This window comes from Delphinus delphis, chromosome 2, assembly GCF_949987515.2.
Source record: "Delphinus delphis chromosome 2, mDelDel1.2, whole genome shotgun sequence".
Lineage (NCBI taxonomy): Eukaryota > Metazoa > Chordata > Mammalia > Artiodactyla > Delphinidae > Delphinus > Delphinus delphis.
In genome coordinates this window covers 133909439-133933962 of record NC_082684.1, presented here as the reverse complement: position 1 = coordinate 133933962, position 24524 = coordinate 133909439, and the positions used below count along the sequence as shown (strand labels likewise).

The 24524-nt window shown below is 37.0% G+C and overlaps 1 protein-coding gene across 2 annotated transcripts in view; it reads left to right on the top strand.

Moving 5' to 3' along the window:
• GLCE (glucuronic acid epimerase) overlaps positions 1–24524 on the top strand; it is a 128359-nt gene that overhangs the window by 67443 nt on the left and 36392 nt on the right. The window lies entirely within an intron of this gene.

Here is a 24524-nt window from a genome sequence, read left to right as displayed (position 1 = left end):
ACAGTATTGCACATGTGCCTCCACTTTGTAGTCAGCCATTCCCGAATTCCCCAATCCCTGACAATCCCTAATCTCTTTTCACATAGTTTTGCCTTTTCCAGTGTGTCATATGAATGCAGGCATATAATATGTAGCATTTGGATCTGACTTCTTTCAATTAGCAAAATGCATTAAGATTTATCCATGTCACTGCATGAATCAAATAGTTTATTCATGCAGAGTATTCCATTGTATGGGTGTACCCAGTTGGTTTATCCATTCACCTTGTTGAAATAACTTTCTAGGCCCAAGATGGAGCTGCTCCTGCCCTGGGTGCCACATCAACAAACTGAAACTTCTCAAGTCCTCTATAAGTGCTCCACTTGACCAGAAAGGGTATATCCAGTCAGCCAATCCCCAAACACCAAGCCAACTCTGGGCCTTCTCACCCCAAACAAACTTGACTTTGTGGCCCAAGCCAGTCAGGTATTTTCTACTTTTCTCTTCCTTGTCTTTATTCATTATCCTATAAAAGCTTCCTGCCTTCCACCCCATTTTGCAGTTCTAGGAGTAGAGACTGTCTACCTCATGAAGTGTTAAATGTTTGTTTGTATCACCTAAATTGTTTTCTTTAATCATTTTTTCTAACAACCTTTGGATTTCATTAGTGAAACCATCTGGGCCTGGAGAATTCCTTTTTTTGAAACTCTTTCACTACAGATTCAATTTATTTGATAGTTATGGGACTATGTGGCTTATCCATATCGCTGTAGGTAAGTGTTGGCCGTTTGTGGTTTCAAGGAATTGGTCCATTTAATCTAAGTTGTTGAATTTATGTGCATAGAGTTGTTCACAGTATTTCCTTATTATTCTTTAAATGCATGTAGGGTCTATTTTGAAATCTCATTTATACTGTTATTGAGAATTTGTATCTTGTTCCTTTTTGGCTTTGTCAGTTGCTTGTATTGCTCTTGTCAAAGAACCAATTTTGGGTTTATTGCTTTTCTGTATTATTTTGTTCTTTTCAATTTCATTGATTTTCTGCCCTCTATTATTTCCTTTCTCCTACTTGCTTTTTAATTTGCTCTTCTTTTTCTAGTCTTTTAAAATGAAAGCTTAGATTATTAATTTTAGACTTTTTTCTAATATAAGCATTTTAATGCTATAACTTATCCTCTAAGTACTGCTTTAGCTGCATCCCGCAAATTTTGCTAAGTTGTCTTACTTCTTTTGTTCAGTTCAAAATATTTTCTGTTTCCCCCTGAGACTTCCTCTTTGACCCATGGATTACTTTTAAGTGTGTTTTAAATTTTCATGCTGCTTAGAGATTATCCTTTCTGTTATCAATATCAAGTCTAATTTTATTATGGTCCAATAACATCCTTTGTATGATTTAAGTTTGTGAAGATTTGTTTTATGATCCAGTGTATTTGTTTTCTATCACTGCTGTAATGAATTACCATGAACAGTGGCTTAAACAAATGTATTATCTTATTGTTTGGAGGTCAGAAGTTTGAGTCCAGTTTCACTGAGCTAGATTGCAGGTGTCAGCAAGGCCACATTCCTTTCTGGATGCTCTATGGGAGAATTTGTTTCCTTGTTCTTCCCACTTTTTAGAGGTACTCATTTTCCTTTGTTCATGGTTCCTTTCAGCAATGGCCTCACTACCTATGGTATTATATTTAAAGAATGTTTCTTTCTACTATTCTTTTTTGACTTTTAATTGGTGTGTTTAGATCTTTTACATTGAATGTAATTATTGATATATTTGGATGTATGTCATCATTTTCTTTTTTTTTTCCATTTGTTGCCTGTTTTTTTGTTTCTCTGTTTTCCCTTTCCTGCCTTCTTTTGGATTATTTGAATTTGTTTGTTTTTTGGTTCAGTATTTCATTATAATTTATTGATTGTGTTTTTTACTGTATCTTTGTATAGTTTTGTGTGTGTGTGTGTGTGGGTGTGGGTGTTTGTTGTTTTGTGGGGTTTTTTTTAGTGGTTGCTCTAGGGATTACAGTGTACTTAACTTTTCACAGTCTACTTCTAATCACTATTTTACTACTTCAGGTGGCACATAGAAACTGTGCCACCATACAAGTCCCTTTACTCCCTCCTCCTTTATGTAGTAGTTGTTTTATATATATTGTATATAAATTACATATATATTACAATATACATATTCTATATGTATAAAGCTCCATCAGATAGTGGTTATACATTTTGCTTTCAATTATCAAAAGTTTTCAAAGAACTCAAGAGGATAAGAATAGTCTATTATATTTTCTCAGATGTTTAACAGTTGTGTTGCTCTCTCTTCATTTCTGATGTTTCAGAGTTTCCTAATGGTGTCTTTACCATCTTTTGGAAGAACTTCCTTTAGCAGTGCTTTCAAAGCACTTATACTGTCAACACAGTTCTCTTAGTTTTCCTTTATGTCTTTATTTCGTCTTCATCTCTGAAGAATATTTTTGCTGGATATAGAATTCTGGGTTGATGGGTTTTTTTCTTTCACTTAAGAGAAATGTTTCACTTAAGAGAAATCTATAGTCATTTGAGCACTTTTATAGGGGTATAGGTAATGTTAAATTTTTCTGGTTGCTTTCAGAATTTTATCTTCAGTTTTCAGTTTTTTTATTAGTGTGTATCTGGTCATGGATTTCTTTGTATTTATTCTGTTTGGGGGTTTGCTTCTAGAATCTGTAAGTTTATGTCTAAAATTTGGAAACTATTTTCTTAAAATGTTTTATTACACCAAATTCTTCTCTCATTGGGATTCTAGTGTTACAAATGCTGGACCTGAGGTACTCTTCATTTTTTGTTTTCAATGTTTTTCTCTCTGCTGTTCACATTGGATAATTTCTATTCATGTATATTAAGTTCACTTTTTCTTTTGTCATCTCCAATCTACTATTGAGCTCATCTAGTGAGCTTTTAATTTTGGTTGTTATTTTTTTCACGTCTGAGATTTACATTTGGTTCTTTTTTTATATCTTCTATTTCTTTTCCAAGGCTTCTATTTTTCCATTTGCTTCAAGAATGTTTGCTCTTACTTGGTGAAGCATTCTATAATAGTTGCTTTAATATTTTCCTCAGATAATTCCAGCATCCGTGTTTTCTTGGTGTAGGCATCTTTTCCCATTCAAGTTGAGATTTTCCTCGGTCTTCAGGTGCCAAGCAGTTTTCAATTATACCCTGAACATTTTGACTATTATGTTATGAGACTTTAGGTCTTGTTTAAATCCTATGCAGAATGTTGATATATTTGTTTTAGTAAGCAATCAACCCAGTTAGGTTCAGATTGCAAGTTCCTGTGGGTCATGATTACAACACTGGTTCAATTTTCAAAGCCTTTGCTGTGCTATTTGATCATGTCCCAAATGTGCACCATTGGCCGGTCGGAACTAGGGTAGTGGTCTGTCCCATAGTTCAAGTCTCAAAGTCTGTGTATGCTTGTTTGGGTCAAATCTACACATGTGCTGCTGAAGGGTGAGCCCAGGAGTTCATAAACAACTTTGAAGCATTGCTTTCCCAAGCTTCTCCTTCTCTGGGATCTGCCAGTAATTTCGGATTCCCTGGGGCTCCCCTTTACATTCTCTGACCAGAAAGGTAGGGCTTTATTTATCCCTCTCTAATGTGCACTCACTGCAGCTGTGCCCAGAAAAGAAAAATAGCATCAGGGATTCACCACATTCTCTTGGGAACACAGCTCCTCTTATCAAAGAGGAAGGTGTTCCCCTGCCTCAGACGTTTAGGTTCCTGATGGCCTCCATTGCCACAGGAGGGTAAGCTTAAGAGAATCGACAAAAAAGGGGGGGAGGGATTTCCACACTTTCTTATGAGTGTTGGAAGATCCCTTTCCTTCTGCTAGTACCAGAACTAGAGGGCTTCTCCTGAATAAGAATTCTTTTTTAAATAATGGATGATATAAGTGGGTATTGCTAAAACTTTTTACCTCTAGCAAGACCATATCTTAAGACATTTTTTTTTTAAAGCTTCCCTAATTTATGTTTCAGTGTGGTACTTAAAAGTAGAAGAAGGAGAAATAAGCTTATAGAAAAGTTCACATTTTGATAATTTTCTTCATATAATTTTCTATACAAACTTAGATTATTTAGATTTTTCTAGGTCAACGTAAAATATTTCATTTTAAAAATCAAATACTGAGTCATTGCCAGTTTGACAGTATCATTGAAATTAGATATGTGTGTGTTGAAGACAGGGGCAGAATTTCTTCAAGTTGAATATGCATGTCTTTTAGAGTATGTATGGCTGGATAAGAAAGGGCTTAGATGGTTTTGTTTTGGATTTTTTTCTGTTCATATCTTCAGAGGTATTCAGACTAAAAAAGAATGTTGATGTCTTATTCCATCTGGGCTGCTATAACAAAATAACATAAACTGGGTAGCTTATAAACAATAGAAATTTAGTTCTCACAGTTCTGGAGGCTGGGAAGTTTAAGATGAAGGTGCTGGCAGATTTAGGGTCTAGTGAGGACTTGCTTTCTGGTTCATAGATGACTGTCTTTTTGCTGTGTTCTTACATGAAGGGGTAGGGGAGCTCTCTAGGACCTCTTTTATAAGGGCACTAACCCCATTCATGAGGGCTCTGCGTGATGACCTAATCACCTCCCAAAGGCCTTACCTTCAGATACCATCACATTGGCAGTTAGGATTTCAACATGAATTTTGAGGTGACACAAACAGTCTGTAGCAATCAACTTTTTAATTTTGTAGACCCTGATCAATGTTCTTATATAGGCTTTAGGGCAATAAAGAAACTAGTTTGGAAATGAACCTCCAAGGTTTATCCTCATAAGAGATAATGTAAAAATATCTTATTTTAATTGACCATTATGGGATTTTTCTTAAAGAAACTTTAAGTAATGTATTTTATAAGGCTTTTTTTCAACACAGTCATTTTATTTTCTACCGAATATGTTTCAAATATTCATAGAATTTACTGTCAAGAAAGGTATATACACATTTGAAAGAGAGGAGTCAAGGCTATTTTTCTTTTATTTTCTTTTAAATCTTCCTTTTTTTAACAACTTGTTATTTTGGAATAATTTTAATAATACAGATAAGTTCTAAAGATAACACAGAGTTTTTGTAAATTCTTCACTCAGCTTTCCCTAGTATTAACATCTTATATAACCTTGGTACAATGATTAAAACTAAAGAATCAGCATTGAATACTAAACTATAGACTATTAGAATTTCACTGATATTTTTTTTACCAATGTCCTTTTCTAGGATCCCGCATTACATTTCTATCCTTCGTCTCCTCTAATTTCTGACAGTTCCCCAGTCTTTCCTTGTCTTTCATCACCTTCACACTTTGGAAAGACAGTTGATCAGGTATTTTGTAGAATATCATTCGATTTGGTCTTCTCCGAGGTAGACTGAACTTACAGCTTTTGGGAAAGAATACCAGAGAGGTAATGTGTCCTCAGTGCATCGTATCAGGGGTTATATGATGTCAATATGTCTTATTACTGGTGATGTTATTAACTATGATCACTTGATTATGGTGTTGTCTGCCAGATTTCTCCACTGTAAAGTTACTATTTTTCCCTTAATTATTTTTCCCTTAATTTTAGGGAAAATACTTCGAGGTTACACACATACGCTATTTCTCCTTAAATTTTTGGCCACTAATTTTAGCATTGATTGGTGGATCTTGCCTGCAGCAATTAATACTCTGATGTTCTGATGGTGATTTTCTATTCCAGTCCTTCCTTCTACATTTATTAATTATAATTTTTCTTTAAGAAAGAGTTTTCCCTCTTCATATTTATTTATTTAATCATTTATATCAGTGTGCACTCATGGAGTTTTATTTCATTCTGTGGATTGGAATCAGTACTGTTGTTATTTATTTTGTTGCTCAAATTGGTCCCCTGGGAGCCTTTGAAGTTTGCTTCTGTGTCCTTTCAACACGTCTTCTCTTTTTTTTTTTTTTTTTCTAAAGCAATTTCTTACTTTCTGGCTCCACAAGATACTCCAGGCTCATCTTGTGTTTTCCCTGACCCAGGCCTGGAATCACCCACTTCTCCAAGGAGTCCGGGTCCATCTTATTGGAGAAAAGTATTTAGAGACTAACATCTGAGTGCTAGATTGCTACTGAAGGGTCACTACTTCTGTGCCTTTCAGAGGTCAGAGCTAGGAAGTGTATGCATGTATACACACATCTATGTTTATTTCTGTATATACTATCTATCTGTATATACATAAAACAAATTAGTTCATATTGATACCTCCAACTCCAGTCTAGCGTTGTAGGGACTATTCTAGCATTCCGCTTTTGCTTATTTGTAATCTTTCCCTCACAGCGAGAAACCTGACTCTTATTATCTACAACATATTTATGTATTTGCTATACATGTATAGTAGTTTCAGAATTGCTAACCCATGCTCCTGTGAGAAACAAATTTACCAAATAGAATACAGTATTTGTATACATATCTTTTAATCTTTATTCTCACACTACCTAGCTCTTTTCCAAAGTTAGTTAAGTCAGGTCTTTCCTTCCATATCTCCTTCAGTCTGCTATGTCATTCATTTGTAATGCAGCTAGATTCATTTGTCACAGTTTGTATTCCATCTTTGGTTCCCTGACACCCTTGTTTTTTTGTTTTTTTTTTTTTAATGTATATCCAGTAAAATTCACTCTTTGTGTTATACAGTTCTCTGGGTTTTGAGAAATGCATAGAGTCATGTATCTACCAACAACAGTTCATCACTCCACAGATTCCCTTGTGCTGTGAGTCCCTTTGTAGTCAACTCCTCTTACCACCCCAAACCCTGGCAACCACTGATGTGTTTCCTGTGCCTTCAGTTAGCCTTAATATGTAGCTTCTTAGGACTGGCTTTTTTCACTTAAAAATGCATTTAATATTCATCCATCTGTTGCATAAATCATTGGTTTGTTCTCTTTTTATTGCCAAGTAGCATTCTTTTATATTGACCACAATTTGTTTATCCATTTACCTATTGAGGGACATCTGGTTGTTTTCAGCTTTGGGCAGTTGTGAATAAAGGTACTACAGACATTTACAGAAAGGTTTTTTTGTGTGTGATTTTTTTTTGTCATTGTTTTTTCACTTGGGTAAATATCTAGGAGTGGGCTTATGGACCTTATTTTAAATATGTATTTAACTTTATAAGAAACTGCCAACCTTTTTTCCAAGTGGCTGTACAGTTTTGCATTCTACCACCAGTGTATGAAAGTTTCTACCCCTCTACATCCTTGTCATCACTTTGGTATTGTCAGTTTGTTTTTGTCTGTTCTAATATTGTGTTGTGGTATCTTGTGGTTTTAATTTTCATTTCCCCAGTGACTAATGATGTTGATATGCCATCCATGTGTTTGTGGATGGGCAGCTGGTCTCTCTTATTTCTTTTGATTTTCTCCTTTTATGATCAACTGGGTGGATAGTATCTTTTCCAATATATTTTTTATTGTACTGGTTACCATCATCTCTGAATATTTGGCTATATTTTATAATAAAATGCACATTTCCATATACGAGTTTTAGGTTTCTGTACTTATTACAATGGAATGAATGTATAGTTTTTGTATAGCTGAATATTTGACTGATAATTTCATTGTTGTCCAAAGCTAGATTACTTTATAAGAATGCATTCATAGATTACATCTGTGGCTAAAAAGACTTGTAGGGCAAGGTAAAGTGCAATAAACTCTGCTAGTGCTAATGGTTGGCTTTGGATTGACAAATGTCACTTTAGAAAAAGAAATATTAGAGTCTTAGGTGAGATATTTTCCCCTTTGACTATCAAATAAGCAAACAAACCTGATATTTTCTTGGAATGTCTGTCAACATATGAAACTTCTGGTATATTCTCAAAACTAATCAGTTAGTGTTAGGTGAAAGAGATTAGAAATGCAGGTTTTACAGAAATACAGATCAATGGAACAGGATAGAAAGCCCAGAGAACCCACGCACCTCTGGTCAACTAATCTATGACAAAGGAGGCAAAAATATACAATGGAGAAAAGACAGTCTCTTCAGTAAGTGGTGCTGGGGAAACTGGTCAGCTACATGTAAAAGAATGAAGTTGGAACACTCCCTAACACCATACACAAAAATAAACTCAAAATGTATTAAAGACCTAAATGTAAGGCCAGACACTATAAAACCCTTAGAGGAAAACATAGAATACTCTTTGACATAAATCATAGCAACATCTTTTTTGACCTACATCCTAGGGTAATGAAAATAAAAACAAAAATAAACAAATGGTACCTAATTAAACTTAAAAGCTTTTGCACAGCAAGGGAAACCATAAATAAGACAAAAAGACAACCCTCAGAATGGGAGAAAATATTTCCAAACGAAGCAACTGACAAAGGATTAATTTCCAAAATATACAAGCAGCTCATACAGCTCAATATCAGAAAAACAAACAACCCAATCAAAAAATGGGCAGAAGATCTAAATAGACATTTCTCCAAAGAAGACATACACATAGCCAACAAACACATGAAAAGATGCTCAACATCACTAATTATTAGAGAATTGCAAATCAAAACTACAATGAGGTATCACCTCACACCAGTTAGAATGGGCATCATCAGAAAATCTACAAACAACAAATGCTGGAGAGGGTGTGGAGAAAAGGGAACCCTATACTGTTGATGGGAATGTAAATTGATTCAGCCACTATGGAAAACAGTATGGAGGTTCTTTAAAAAACTAAAAATAGAACTACCATATGACCCAACAATCCCACTACTGGGCACATACCCAGAGAAAACCATAATTCAAAAAAACCGTGGACCCCAATGTTCATAGCAGCACTGTTTACAATAGCCAGGACATGGAAGCAACCTAAATGTCCATCAACAGAGGAATGGATAAAGAAGATGTGGTATATGTATACAGTGGAATATTACTCAGCCATAAAAATGAATGAAATTGTGTCATTTGTAGAGACGTGGATGGACCTAGAGAGTGTCATACAGAGTGAAATAAGTCAGAAAGAGAAAAGCAAATATTGTATAATAATGCATTTATGTGGAATCTGGAAAAATGGTATAGATGATCTTATTTGCAAAGCAGAAATAGAGACACAGACATAGAGAACAAATGTTTGGATACCAAGGGGGAATGAGGTGGGATGGGAGGAACTGGGAGACTGGGATTGACACATATACATTATTGATACTATTTATAAAGTAGACAACTGATGGAAACATACTGTATAGCACAGGGACCTCTACCTAATGCACTGTGGTAACCTAAATGAGAGGGAAGTCCAAAAGAGAGGGGATATCTGTATGTGTATGGCTGATTTCATTTTGTTGAGCAGTGGAGGCTAACACAACATTGTAGAGCAACCACACTCCAATAAAAATTAATTTTTAAAAAATGCATGTTTTAAACTTGGGCCACTTTACATAAACATTTATATTGACATCTTAAAATATATTAATATATTGCTTCATTGATCTGAATTACTACAAATGTATGGAATACTCATAACCTACTTTCTGTCATTTCAAAGACTACTGCTAAAAAACCTGAAATTCAGTAACTGAGTTCTTGGCTTACATTTAGCTTTTATCAGAATGGAGTAAAGTCATATCAAGTTTTAATTTTTAAACTTGAGTGAGTTTTTTAGCTTTAGTGAGTGATTTTTACCCTATTTGAGTTTTATATTTACTCTTTCTGTTTTGTAAAGACCTATACTTGATCTTTTAGAATATGTGCAGGGACACCATGTTGTTTAAATAGATTTTTCTGTTTACTGTTTAAACTCCTCTTAAGAACTTAATATATTGCATAAAATAGATGCTTAAATTTGGAAAATGCTATATGCCTTAAAGGATAGCATTTCTGTCACATTGTTTAGGTAATTATGATTGATTCTCTTGATACAGATTCTAGTTAACTAAGTTATTCCGTATTTCAGTAGGAGAAAGCCAGCCAAGCAGTATTTTATTTACATAGATTCTGAAAATGATGTTAGGATTAGAAGTTATTACAAATGAGAGGACGACTTTCTTGTATGCTTTAGAATGAGCACATCTCTTTAAATATGGTATTTGACAGTATGATTACATCACTGATATTTCTTGTGGTTAAACCAGGGTGGTGGTTGTTCTTATGATGATGACAGTCTTTGAATTTAAACCTGCAAGTTTTAAATTGGAAAGTGCAAATCTTTCTATGGTGGCTGCTCTGATCACTGTACATAACTTATATTCTTGTATCTTCAAGGCTGTCTTTGTAAATAAGATACAAATAAGACAAACAGTGTTTTCCTAGCCCTGTGAAAGGGGAAAAAGTACTATTGTGATTTACAGGAAAATTTCTCACCACAATTCCTGTCTCACAGCTCCCAAAACCCTTGGAATTTCGTGAGCAATAAGAGCGGGATAATATTTGGTCTCCTGTCCTCAGTTTCTGAAAACGCTTCAGGGAAGGTGACTTTTGGTTCCCACCCAAGGATGGAGACTGGTTGCCAGTAGAACCAACCATGTGATTAGAGGGTTGGAACTTTCAGTCTCACCCCTGACCTCCAGGGAGAGGGGCTGGAGGTTGAATCAGTCACCAATGGCCAATGATTTAATCAAGCATGCCTATGTAATGAAGCCTCCATAAAAACCCAAAAGGAGAGAGTTCAGAGAGCTTACAAATTGGTGAACATGTGGAAGTTTAGAGGGAGTGGTGAGCTCAGAGAGAGCATGGAAGCTCTACTCCCTTTCCCCATACCTTGCGCTACTCATCCTTTCCATCTGAATATTTATCTGTATCCTTCATCATATCCTTTTATAATAAACTGGCAATCCAGTAAGTAAAGTGTTTCTTTGAGTTCAGTGAGCCATCCTAGCAAATTAATCAAACCTGAGGAAGGGGTTGTGTGAACCTGTGATTTATAGCCAGTCAGTCAGAAGTACAGGTAACAACCTGGACTTGATTGGCCTCTGAAGTAGAGGGCCATCTTGTGGGACTGAGCCCACCTGTGGAATTTTATTCTGTCTCCAGGTAGATAGTCAGAATTGAGTTGAATTCTTGGATGCCCTGCTGGTCCTGAGAATTGGTCTCAGAACACCAGAAGAGTTTATATATATATTTTTTCTTCTTTAATTTCCTTCTTCCCTTTTCCTGAACAGGAAAAAAAGAGTGTGGGGTTTTGTTTGTTTTTTAAGGGTTTTGATGGCAACCTACTTCCTTACTATATTTAGAAGGCTAGGAAGGTGAACTTTGTGACTTCAGTTGAGTATACTTTAGAGTCTGAGACTATTAAGTAGCAACTACAAGTAGTTGTGCTTGTGTGTCAGTTGATAATATCAGTTTTACCTTCCAGTGTTGAAATCAGCATTCCAAAATTGCAAAATTGAGGAAGGATGGAGTTTAGCTTCTTCTGAGCAGCTGTTCTTTGGTTGACTCCAAGTCAGGCACTTTGTTTTCCATATTATTTAATTTAATCCTCACAGTTAGCCTACATGGCATGTCCACATTTCACAAATAGAGAAAATTTATCCAGGGTAACACAGCTAATAGTGGCACAGTTAGAATTTGAACTTTTGTTTTCTGGCCTAAAAATCTACACGCTTGTCCACTAGACTACACTGCTTCTCCTAAGATTAGAAAAGTAATGCAAATTATTAGAAAATCTTTCTAAACTTTTAAGCCTCTGGGAGGGAAACTAATAATTAGATAAGACTGAGATTATCTCAACCTTATATAGTGTTTTCTTCAACCTCAAGGGGCTTCCCTTTTGGAAAACCTATTTTACACATGTTATATGAAAGAACCGCCAGCATAATACTCATTAATGCTAATCATATGACTGGGTCTCCAGTTGATGTCTCAGGAAGGATTCTCTAATGATATTAATGATAATAGCTTTCTTGAAAATAAAAATCATCTATAAATCAAACAACACATGCCTGCAGTGGTGTTAGCAGCAAAAATATTCATCTCAAAAATTCAAGACATTTGCAGTAACTTTTTAATAGTCTTATTAAACTCTTAGAAAAATGATTCATAGTATAACATTTGCAGACAAAGTGTTGTATAGCTGAAAATAATGCTTTAAACTATTTTGTCAATAAGCTCATTTTGTGGTAGATCAATAAATTCCATTTGCACAATGATTAAACCGTCTTTATCTTAATGGTATTTTACCCTTGTAGTAATGTCATACTGTCAGAATTAACAACTATATGTAGAATTGCTGTAAGTGTTTTCCTTAACATTTTCGTTACGTTAGTGGTCTTATTGTACACTTAATGTAAATTTATATATAGGCAAGTTGCTAGTTATTTAGTATTTATTTCTAGGATATTAAAATTCTCAATAAATATAGAAAACATTTCAAGTATGATAAAACTGCATGGAAAATTGTTTCAATATATATATTCTCAGCTCTAGGATTCTTACATCAGAAATTATGTCAGTACTAAACCTAACTTAAAAGGTATAGTTGGTCTACTTTTCTTTTCTGGCTCTTAACTAATAAATAGTGATTTTCATTTTGTATTTTGTTTTTAGAATGGGCAGCCCAACACAACTATGCTGGTGAAGTTAGGTGCTGAAAGTACTATATATACCTATAGTAGTACACCATACGTAAAAAGTATGATTCTTACCACTAGAAGTAAAAGACTACAACATTAGCCAAATATATTTTAAGCTTTTTTTTTTTGCAGGATGGTAGGGAATGGTTAGACTATTTAGTTCTCTCGAGGACTTGGCATAATGCAGAGTAAACCCTGAGTTATGGGAATGCCTGCAGTACACTAGGCATCCCTACATCAGCTCTCATGGAATTCCCTGTCTTCTTAGTCAGGATTTATGTTCTTTACCACAGAGTTTAGCACTTAATTATTTATGGTCTTATATTCTAAATAATTTGTTTGTTAATGATGATTATAAGGTTTTAAGGGGCAGTTGTTATGCCTCTTGTTTTTACATCCCAGTGCCTAATAAATGTTCAATAAATACTTATTGATCAGGTCATCATATATAAAGCATAGTATTATTTTGTGGAGTAGTGAAGGTTTTGAAACTTGGGTAGACATTAGGTTGAAAGTGTGTATGGCTTCCTGTGAAGTATGTTTAAATTTTGAACTTTGACTTACATTTTTAATTATTAAAGACTCTTTCTCTCACTTTTAAAAAATTTAGTATGATTATTTTGTATGTGCCTGGCATTGATCGAAACACTTTACATACATGAACTCATTTAATCCTACCCTATGAAGTAGTTATTCTTTAAACCCGTATGGTATATGAGGAAACTGAGATGTAAGCAAGTTAAATAACTTTCTTAGAGACACAGTTAATAGTAAGTGATAGAGCCAAGAGTCAAACTGAGAAGGAACAGTTAAAAGCCTACATCCTTAACTATGCTGTACAGCTTCCCAGTATTATATATGTGAATTTTCAGATTTTGTCTAACTTAAGGCTCTAAATTCATCAAACTTCAGCCTCCTACACACACACACACACACACACACACACACACACACACACACACACACACACACACACACACACCCCCTATTTCAATTCCTCGTTATTAGGGAGAGTAATTAGACTATCTTGTGGTCATGGCATTTTCTATCACTAACATGCTTATCGTTAGGTGAATTGGATAAGGATGTGTCTTTTGTTCCAAACTATTGACATTTTAGAACCATTCCATGAGTAATAAACATGATTTTGGCAAAGTTCCAAACACTGCTGTTGTTAGAAGTGTCATGCTAGATAGAATTCTGAGTACTGTATTAAGGTAAACATTGCAAATAGAGTATTTTTGCAAATATCTCATAAACCTCCTGGTCTGTATAAGCCTTGTCTTTCTCACAAATGTACAGATGCAGAAGATGGGAAAATCTGACGCAATAATATAGTCAATCGGTCACCGTTTAAATGTAGCATTTTTACTTTTTTGTCCATAGTGTTTATTGCAAAACAGCATAGGAACAATGGGTCTTCAGAGTAAAGCTAAATTGCCAGCAGGAAAGTTTATACTAAAATAAATCCCAACTCCTTAGTGAAAATCAAAATATGGTTATAGAGCTTCCCTAGTGGTGCAGTGGTTGAGGGTCCGCCTGCCGATGCAGGGGACACAGGTTCGCGCCCCGGTCCGGGAAGATCCCACATGCCACGGAATGGCTGGGCCCGTGAGCCATGGCCACTGAGCCTGTGCGTCCAGAGCCTGTGCTCCGCAACAGGAGAGGCCACAGCAGTGAGAGGCCCAAGTACGGAAAAAAAAAAAAAAAATTATGGCTATATAGGAAACATTATAAGGACTTCATGTTCATGTATATTCCTAATCTGTAAATCGGGACTCTTAATATAGATTTCTGTCTATGGCCAGAGTAAGCCCGCTAACTAGTATATTCTTGAGTAGATTTCAGCAGACAAATATATATATATAATTTTTATTCTATAAATATATACATAAATATCAATACATACATACACATACATGTATAAAATTATTGCCTACTTAAGTCAATGGTGACTAATTGTTTAAATATAATTTGAGTCATTGGACCCTGTGTGAGCAAGAAATAAATTTGTTTTGCTAAGTCACTAAGAGTATAGGGAATATTTGTTACTGTCCCAGGCCTTGAATATCCTGACTAAGCTAATTCATATGCTCTATATTAAGGGTATCCAATTAATCATTAGAGACCCCTATTTATATAAAATGATACTTTGGGGAAAGAAAACAGAATTAGTGAAGCCCTGTAACACACCAAGTCAGTAGTCATTGACTGCTCATTGTAGAATTGATGCTAGAGTAAGTACGTCAGTGGAAGCTTTTGAAGACACAGCATTCACTAGAATGAACTCTTAGATAATCAAATCAGGGGAGTCATCAATTTATTTTTTACATGACAGTAAAAAAAAAACCAGGGTAATCTTTTTTAAGCAAAAGCTTTGGGCCAAACGTAAGCCCTGCAAGAAGCATTCTTCTACAAAGAATGTAGAAGGCAGAAAATAAAAGAGACAAAATTAATAAAGTAAAAACAAAAGTACAAAAGCGAGTATCAACAAAATCAGTACTTCTAATAAAAGTGATAACCCTCTGGAGGACTAATGAAGAAAAAGAGAAAAAGGCATAAATTTCCAATTTCAAGAATGAGAAGGGGACATCTTAGCAGGTCCTACAGACATTAAAAAAGATAATAAGAGGGCTTCCCTGGTGGCGCAGTGGTTGAGAATCTGCCTGCTAATGCAGGGGACACGGGTTAGAGCCCTGGTCTGGGAGGCTCCCACATGCCGCGGAGCAACTAGGCCCGTGAGCCACAACTACTGAGCCTGCGCGTCTGGAGCCTGTGCTCCGCAAAAAGGCCGCGATAGTGAGAGGCCCGCGCACCGCGATGAAGAGTGGCTCCCGCTTGCCACAACTAGAGAAAGCCCTCGCACAGAAACGAAGACCCAACACAGCAAAAATAAATTAATTAATTAATAAACTCCTAGCCCCAACATCTTCTTAAAAAAAAAAGATAATAAGAGAATTTTAAAAGTAACTTTATGCTAGAAGATGTGAAAATTTAGATGAAATGGACAAATTCCTAGAAAAAAGTTTGCTAAAACTTTACAGAAAATTAAAAATTTGAATAGTTCCATATTTATTAGTGAAATTGAGTCTGTAATTTGGAACTTTTCCACAAAGAAATTTTTAGGTCCAGGTGGCATCACAAATACATTTTTCCAAGAAATGTTCAGAAAAAATAACATCAATATTACTAAAACTCTTTCAGAGAATAAGAAGAAAGTATTTCCCAACCTGTTTTGAGGCTTGCATAACCTTAATATCAACACCTGATAAAGACATCATAAGAAAGGAAAATTTCAAGTTCACTTCTCTTGGGAACATGGGTGAACAAATTCTGAAAATATTAGCAAATCAAATCTACATAGATAGATAAAGAAATAGATGTCATGACCAAGTTGAATTTACTATGGGAGCGTAAGTTTGTTATAACATTCAGAACTCAATGAATGTAACTGACTAAATTAATAGAAAAAAGAGAGAGAGAATTACATCATCTCAATTGGTTTTTTCAAATAGTATTTGATAAAATTTACCCACTTATGATTTTTTTTAAATGCTTATAGCAAACCATTCCTTCCTTAATCTGATAGGGTGTTTTATTCACCTCCCCTGCAAACCTCCAGCAAGTATCACATATAGTGGCAAAATGTTGAAGGCATTTATCTTGCAATCAGGAATAAAACAAAGATCCCTGCCATAACCATGTGTATCGCCATTATATTGGAGATCCTAGACCTGAGCTATCCAGTACCATATTTGGCAATTTAAATTTTAATTAGTTAAAATTATAGATCATCAGTCACACTGGCCACCTGTCAGGTTCTCAGTAGGCACATGTGACTAGTGGCTACTATATACCACAAATATAGAACACTTCCATTATCGCAGAAAGTTCTATTGGATAGTGTTGACCTAGACAGTGCAGTAAGGGAGGAAGCATAATGACTAGAAAGAGAAATAAAACTGCAGTTACTTACAGATGACATGATTGTTACAAAGAAAATTGGAAAGAATCTATAAACTGATAGAATTAAAAAGTGAATTTTAATATTGCAAGGTCGCCAGATACGTGATTGGTATACAAAATCAATTTTAGGTCTGTATACTAACAATAAACGAAAAGTAAAAAAATTTAAATAATACCATATTAGTACACAAAAATATCAAATACACAAAATTAATCGAACAAAAGCCCTCTATACTGAAAAATTTAAGACATTATTAGGAAAAATTAAGACAAAAAAATAGAAGAAGATATCAGTTCATGGATCCAAAGAGTCAGTGTTGTGTGATTTCAGTTTTCCTCACATAGATTCAGTGTGGTCTCAAGCAAAATCCCTGAAGATTTGTTTGTTAGGTTTTGAAATTGGCAAGCTGATTCTTAAATTGTAAAAATGCAAAGGGTCAAGAATAGCCAAGATAGTCTTGAAGAATAACAAAACTGGAGGATTTTTACTACAAGATATCAAGACCTTTTATAAAGCTACAATAGTAAAGACAGCATGGTTCTGGCACAAGAAAAGACAAATAAGCCAATGAAACAAAATGGAGCCAACGGATGCACACATATATAGTGACTTGATTTATATCAAAGATAACATTGCAGTGCAGAGAGAAAGGGACATTCTTTTCAATAAATTGTACTAGGTCAATTAGATACCCATGTAGGGGGAGAAAAGATGAATCTTGACCTCAAAACATATAAAGAAATCAAAAGATAAATTATAGATATGCAAAGTAAAACAATAAAGCTTCTGGAAGAAAACATTATCTTTGTGACCCTGAAGTAGGCAAAGAGTCTTAAAACTGGATGCATATAGCATTAACAATAAAAGGAAAAAATGATACATTGAACTGCATTAAAATTAAGAAAGTCTGTTCATTAAAAGACGCCATTAAGAATGAAAAGGCAGGGCTTCCCTGGTGGCGCAGTGGTTGAGAGCCCGCCTGCCAATGCAGGGGACACAGGTTCGTGCCCCGGTCCGGGAAGATCCCACGTGCCGCGGAGCAGATGGGCCCATGAGCCATGGCCCCTGAGCCTGCGCGTCCGGAGCCTGTGCTCCGCAACGGGAGAGGCCACAGCAGTGAGAGGCCCACGTGCCGCCAAAAAAAAAAAAAAAGAAAGAAAGAATGAAAAGGCAAACCACAGAGTGGGAAAGGGTATTTGCAATTTGCATTACATATACCTGATTAAAAGACTGACGATACCAAATATTGGTGAGATTATGTTGCATCTGCAACACATTTTCCATAGTTGGTGGGAATATAAATTGCTTTAACCACTCTGGTTAATACATTTAAAAATTGTTTTTTACTAAAGCTTAACTTATACTCAAAACCACATGACTGTACAATTTCACTTGTAGGTGTATACCCAATAGAAATGCTAATATATGTTCACTAAAACACATGTATAAGAGTGTTCATAGAGCAGTATTCACGTAGCCAAAAACTGGAAACAGTCTAGGTGTTCAACAACAACAAACTGGATAACTAAATAGTGGTATATTTGTACAATGGAATACTATACAACAATGAGAAGAAAGGAAGTATTGCAGTACACAACTATGTGGATGAATCTCAGGGACATAATGATCTGTGGAAAAATCCAGTCACAAGAGTATACGTTTTATATCATTCCAGTTATATAAAGTTTAAAAACAGGAAAAAATGATTTATTGTGTTAGAAGACAGGAGAGTTGTTACTTTAGGAAGAAGCGTTTTGACAGGGGAATAACATGAGGCAATCTTCTCTGTAGCTGGTTAAGGAAGTTCTGTTCTACTGATAGTTTGCTATAAACATTTAATAAATTCATGACTGGGTAAATCTTACTAACTGCTTCTATTTGATAAAATCTATTGAGATGATATGGTTTTTCTCTCTTTTTTCTGTTAATTTGAATTCTGAGTATTAAACCAACCTTGTGTTCTTATAGTATATTTCTTGATCTGGATATGGTTACATGGGTGCATTCACTTTATGAAAATTAATCAATGTGTATTACATGGTGTGTATTACATTGTGGTTAAAAACTTATTTTAAAAGTTTAATATTTAAAAAATTTAAAGTATATTTGGAGTGATGGCCAAAGTGTTCATGTTGTTTATAGCATTAGAAGAGACAAAGAAAAATTTACATTTCCACGGAAGATTATCCTTTTCAGTCATGCTTGAGTTAAGTGTACTCTTTAGAAGAACTATATTTTATGAGGTAGTTTAGTAATTAACACTTGCCCCTGTGAAGTCAGCTACAAATGAAGTGAAACTTTTTAAGTTGCAGCAAAACAATGGCATAATAATTAAATGAAACTTATTAGTGGTAAGAACTGACTTCTCAATTTTACTTCACCTTTCCTAGTTGTTCTTTTTTCAGATATTAGGTAAAAGTCAATCCAGGATAATGATCTCTCAGCAAAGAGAAATGAGGTGATCCTACAGTGTTTCCAAGCCACAGTGCAGAGAGAGGGAACCTTAACAGCCCAGGAGTCTCATAGGATTGAGTTTGGGGTTCAGCTATGTGGCAAGGAAGCTAAAATTTTGAGGGTAAAATATTGGAAAGGAGAGGCCTGCAGAAATGTAGAGTTCCAGAGACCTATAGAGGACCCCTTCAAGTCTTTGGCTAAATATCAATCTGTGCATACATGTGAAATAACTACGAAACACCAGGAAAAGAACCACTGGAAAGAGTAGGAAGAAGAATCCTCAGAGATTACAGAGAGTAAGGTGGCCCTACCAGCCAGAGTGGAAAGACCTCTAACAGAGGTCTTTGGGTAAAGTTGGGTAAAGACATTGGGTAAAGTTGTAAGGGTATTGCCCTAGACTAGAAGCTACTCTGGCCCTACCTAACAAAGTTTAAAAGTAAGCCTTGAAATGATCAAACCATATCCAAGTAACTTAACTACACACAGAACAAAGCTCAAAAACACTTAAAAGAATGCAAAAAAATCCATACCATGTAATGCAGCAGTCCCATTTTTGGATATTTATCCAAAATCATTGAAATCAGGATCTTGAAGAGAGATTTACACTTCTATGTTAATTGAAGCATTATTTAATAGCCAAGAGGTGGAAGCAACCCAAATGTTCATCAGTAGATGAATGAATAAAGAAAATGGTGGTATATACATACAGTGGGATATTACTCAGCCTTAAAAAAGAAGGAATTCTGTCATGCAACATGGGAGAACCTTGAGGACGTTATGCTAAGTGAGATAAGCCATCACAGAAGGACAAATACTGCATGATTCCACTTGTGTGAGGTATCTAAAATAGTCAGACTCATCGAAGCAGAAAGTAGAATAGAGGTTGCCAGGGGCAGGAGGGAAGAGGAAATGGGGAGTTGCTGTTCAATGGGTATAAATTTCAGTTATGAAAGATGAAAAAGTTCTAGAGATCACCTGTACAACATTGAGCTTGTAGTTAACAGTACTGTACACTTAAAAATTTGTTGAGGGTAAATAAATAAATTGCACAAATTCATTTGTTCATTCATTTTTGCTATAAATACTGTTTTCTGCTTTTTAAAAATCTGCTACATATCCATATAGTGAAGCACAAAAGATAAATATATCCATAACAAATCTGAAAAAAAATATCCAATACCCAACAGTACAAGATAGTGTCTTGTATCCTAAAAAATTTACCAGACATGCAAAGAAGCAGGAAAGTATGACCCATAACTAGGACAAAATCAACCAATAAGAAGAGAGAAAGAAATGACACATATGATTGAATTAGCAGGCAAGGATATTAAAGCAGCAATTATAAGTATACTCCATATGTTCAGGAAGGTAGAGGGAAACATGAACATGCCAAGAAGAGACATGGAAGTTATTTTTTAAAAGAGAAACCCAAATAGAACTTCTAGAGATGAAAAATACAATATCTGAAATGAAAAATACAGCAGATGGCAGGAGAACAGAATTAGTTAAAACCCAGAGACATAGCAATGGCAATTATCTAAAATGAAGCACCAAGAGAAAAAAATACTTGGGGGCGGGGGGAAGAAGAAAAATGACAGTACCAATGAGCTATGGGACAATATCAAGCAGTTTAACGTAAGCGTAACAAGTTTCAGAAGGAGATAGGGAGACAGAAAGACTATTTCAAGAAATAATGGGCAAATATTTACCAAGTTTGTTGAAAACTATAAACCCAAAGATTGTAGAAGTTCACAAATCTCTAAGCAGAAGAACCAGGCACAAAAATTGTTGAAACTAATGACAAAAAGTCATGAAAAAAGTCCTTAAAAACGGCCGGGGGTTGGGGGTGGGGAATCACCTTAAATAACAGACAAGCAAATATATAAAAATTACTGCAGGCTTCTTGTCAGAAACGAAACATGCCAGAAGTGGCATCCTTAACGTGCTGGAAATAAAAATTTTAAAAACAAACAAAAAACCCCACTCAACCTAGAACTCTGCACCTGACAAAAAAGATTTTCCCAAAAGGAAGGCAAAATAAAGACTTTTGGGGATAAACAAAGCTTAGAGAATTTGTCACCAACACACCTGCACTGTAAGAAATGTTAAAAGTAGTTCTTCAGGAAGAAAGAAAATGATATCAAATGGAAATTTACATCTATAAAAAGAAATGAGGGGCACTGTAAAGAGTAAACATGTAGGTGGATATAAAAGCCTTTTCCCCCTCATTTAAGAAATTTTTTTCTTAAAGATAATTGTTTAAGTCAAGAATAACAATATATTGTGGTATTTACAATGTAAGTGGAAGAAAAAAAGAGGTATGGCTGATAAGTCAGTGGTAGAGAAAATGGAATCATAAAAAATACTCAGAAAATGGCAGAAAAAAAAGAAAAGCAAGACCCACTGGCCTTCAAAGCCAAATGGTCTGAGGGCTCATCTTCCTGGTACAGGACCCCAGGCCTGGGGATCCCAACATGGGCCTCTCAGGAGACCAGAGGGCTGTGGGAAGTAGAGTCTCCACTCTTAAAGAGTGTACACAAAAATCTCACACACTCCGGGACCCAAGGCAGAAGTAATTTTAAAGGAGCCTGGGTCAGACCCACGTGCTGATCTTGGAGAGCTTCCCACAGAGGCAGGAGGCAGCTGGAGCCCACCCTAAGGACATAGACACTGGTGGCTGCCATTTTTGGAAGCTTGTTCTACCACAGGGACACTGGTGCTAATGAGCACCATTTTGTAATCCTCTCTATAGCTTATTAGGCTCAAGACCTAGCCCCATCCCTGCTCACCAGCCTGTAGGTACCAGTACTGGGACACCTCAAGCCAAGCAACTAGCTGAGCACAGCCACACCCACTAGCAGGCAGGCTGCCTTAAAATCCCCTGAGCCCAGAGCTGCCCCTGACATGGCCCTGTACACCACAGGGCCCAGGACCTGGCCCCACAGACCAGCGCACAGGCAGTAGACCCAGGACCCCCAAAGCCCTGCAGCCAGAGATCCCAGGACCCAGCTCTGCCCACCAGTGGGCAGGCATAGCCCCAGAACCCCCTTGGCCCTGGCCCTGCCCACCAGTGGGTAGATACCAGCCCCAGGACCACTGTAGCCTGCTGTGGCAGGACCCAGCCTATCTACCAGTAGGCCAACACCAGCTCTGAGATACTTTGGCCCCCTCAGCCAGCTGCCCCAGGATCCAGCCCCCCTCACTAGCAGGCCAACACAAGCTTCAGGACACCCTGGACCCCATAGCCAGCTGTGTCAGGACCTGGCCCTATCCACCAGCAGTCAACACCAGCTTTGGGACCCCTGGGCCCTGCAGCCAGAGATCCTAGGACGCAGCTCTGCTGGCCAGTGGGCCGGCACTATCCCCAAGACCCAGATTCACCCACTGGTGGGCAGGCACCAGCCCTGGGATCTCCTGGACCCCAACTCTGCCCACCAGCAGGCTGACACTGGCCCCAGGACCACTGCCCTATAGTCTGCCTTGTCAGAACCCTGCCAGCACATCAGGAGGCCGGCACCAACTCTGAGAGACCTCCTAGGTCCAAGCCCTGCCCACCAGCAGGCCAACTCCAGTTTTGGGACACCTTGGGCCCCTTAGCCAGCAGCTCAAGTATACAGCTCCACCCACAAGCAAACTGACACCAGTGTTGGGAACCCTAGGGCCCTGCTCCACTCACCAATGAACTGACACTAGCCCAGGGACACCCAGGCCCCAGCCCAGTAGTCAGACACCAACTCTGAGATACCTTGGACCAACCGGCCCAAGATCCAGCCTCACTCACCAGCAGGCCAGCATGAGCTTTGAGACACCCTGGAATCTGCAACCACCCTCCCAGGAACCTGGCTCTGCCTACCGGTGAGCCAGCACTGACCCTCAGGCACCCTGGAAAACAGCCTTCTTGTGACGCAGCCCTGCCAACCAGCAGCCTCTGTTCAAGGCAGGACCTGGCAGCCAACCAGACCAGGGGCCAGCCATGCATACCAGACTGCCCACAGTAGTCAGCCCATTACAACAGAAGGACCCATGTAGCCCACAAAGGGGGCACGCCTAGAGCATATAGCCCTAGTGACCAGAGGGGAGTATGCTGCTGGGGTGCATAGGACATCTCCTAAAAAGACCACTTCTCCAAGATTGGGAAACATAACCAACCTACCAGATACATAGAAATAAAAACAGAAAGTTAGGCAAAATGAGGCAACAGAGGAACATGTTGCAAATGAAGGAACAAGATAAAACCCCAGAAGAAGAACTAAGTGAAGTGGAGATAGGCAGTGTGAAGAATTCAAATAATCATAAAGATGACCAATAAACTCAGGAGAAGAATGTACGAACAGAGTGAGGAGTTAGAAGTTTTTAACAAACAGAAGATATAAAGAGGAGGATGAAGAACACAATAACTGAAATAAAAAGTACATTAGAAGGAATCAACAGTAGATTAAATGATGCAGAGGAACAGGTCAGCAAACTGGAAGAAGGAGTAGTGGAAATCACTGAAGCTGAACAGAAAAAGAATAAAAAGAAATGAGTAGGGTTTAAGAGACCTCTGAAATAACATCAAATGTACTAACATTTGCACTATAGGGGTCCCACAAGAAGAGAGAGGGCTTCCCTGGTGGTGCAGTGGTTGAGAGTCCACCTGCTGATGCAGGGGACACAGGTTCGTGCCCCGGTCTGGGAAGATCCCACATGCCGCGGAGCGGTTGGGCCTGTGAGCCATGGCTGCTGAGACTGCGCGTCCGGAGCCTGTGCTCCGCAACAGGAGAGGCCACAGCAGTGAAAGGCCCGTGTACCGCAAAAAAAAAAAAAAAAAAGAGAGAGAGAGAAAGGGGCAGAGAATATAAAGGCATAATAGCTGAAAACTTCCTGGGAAAGGAAACAGACATCCATGCCTAGGAAGCACAGAGTTGATCCAAACAGGATCAACCTAAAGAGGACCACACCAAGACACATTATAATTTAAATGGTAAAAATTAAAGAAAGAATATTAAAAGCAGCAAGGAAAAAACAAGTCTTGTACAAGGGAACTCCTATAAGGCTATGAGCTGAGTTTTCAGCAGAAACTCTACATACCAGAAGGAGTGGCACAATATATTTAAAGTGATGAAAGGGAAAAACTTACAGCCAAGAATACTCTACCCAAGAAGTCTTTCATTCAGATTTAATGGAGAGATCAGAAATTTTACAGACAAAAAAGCACCACCAAACCACCACCAACTTTACAAGAAATGTTAAAGGGGCTTCTCTAAGCAAAATAGAAAAGGCCACAACTAGAAAGTTGAAAGGTAAAAGCTCATCAGTAAAAGCAAATACATGGTGAAGGTAGTAAATCAACCACATACAAAGCTAGTAGGAAGGTTAAAAGACAAAAGTAGTAAATGTATATCTGCAATAAGTTGTTAAGGATACACAAAACAGAGAGATGTAAAATATGTCAAAAATAATAATTGTGCAGGGAGGGGAGTAAAAAATGCAGAGTTGTCTAAATACCTTTGAATTTAAGAGAGTAGCAACTAAAATAATCACATAGATAGCTATATATAAACCTCATGGTAACCAAACACCAAACATCTATGATAGA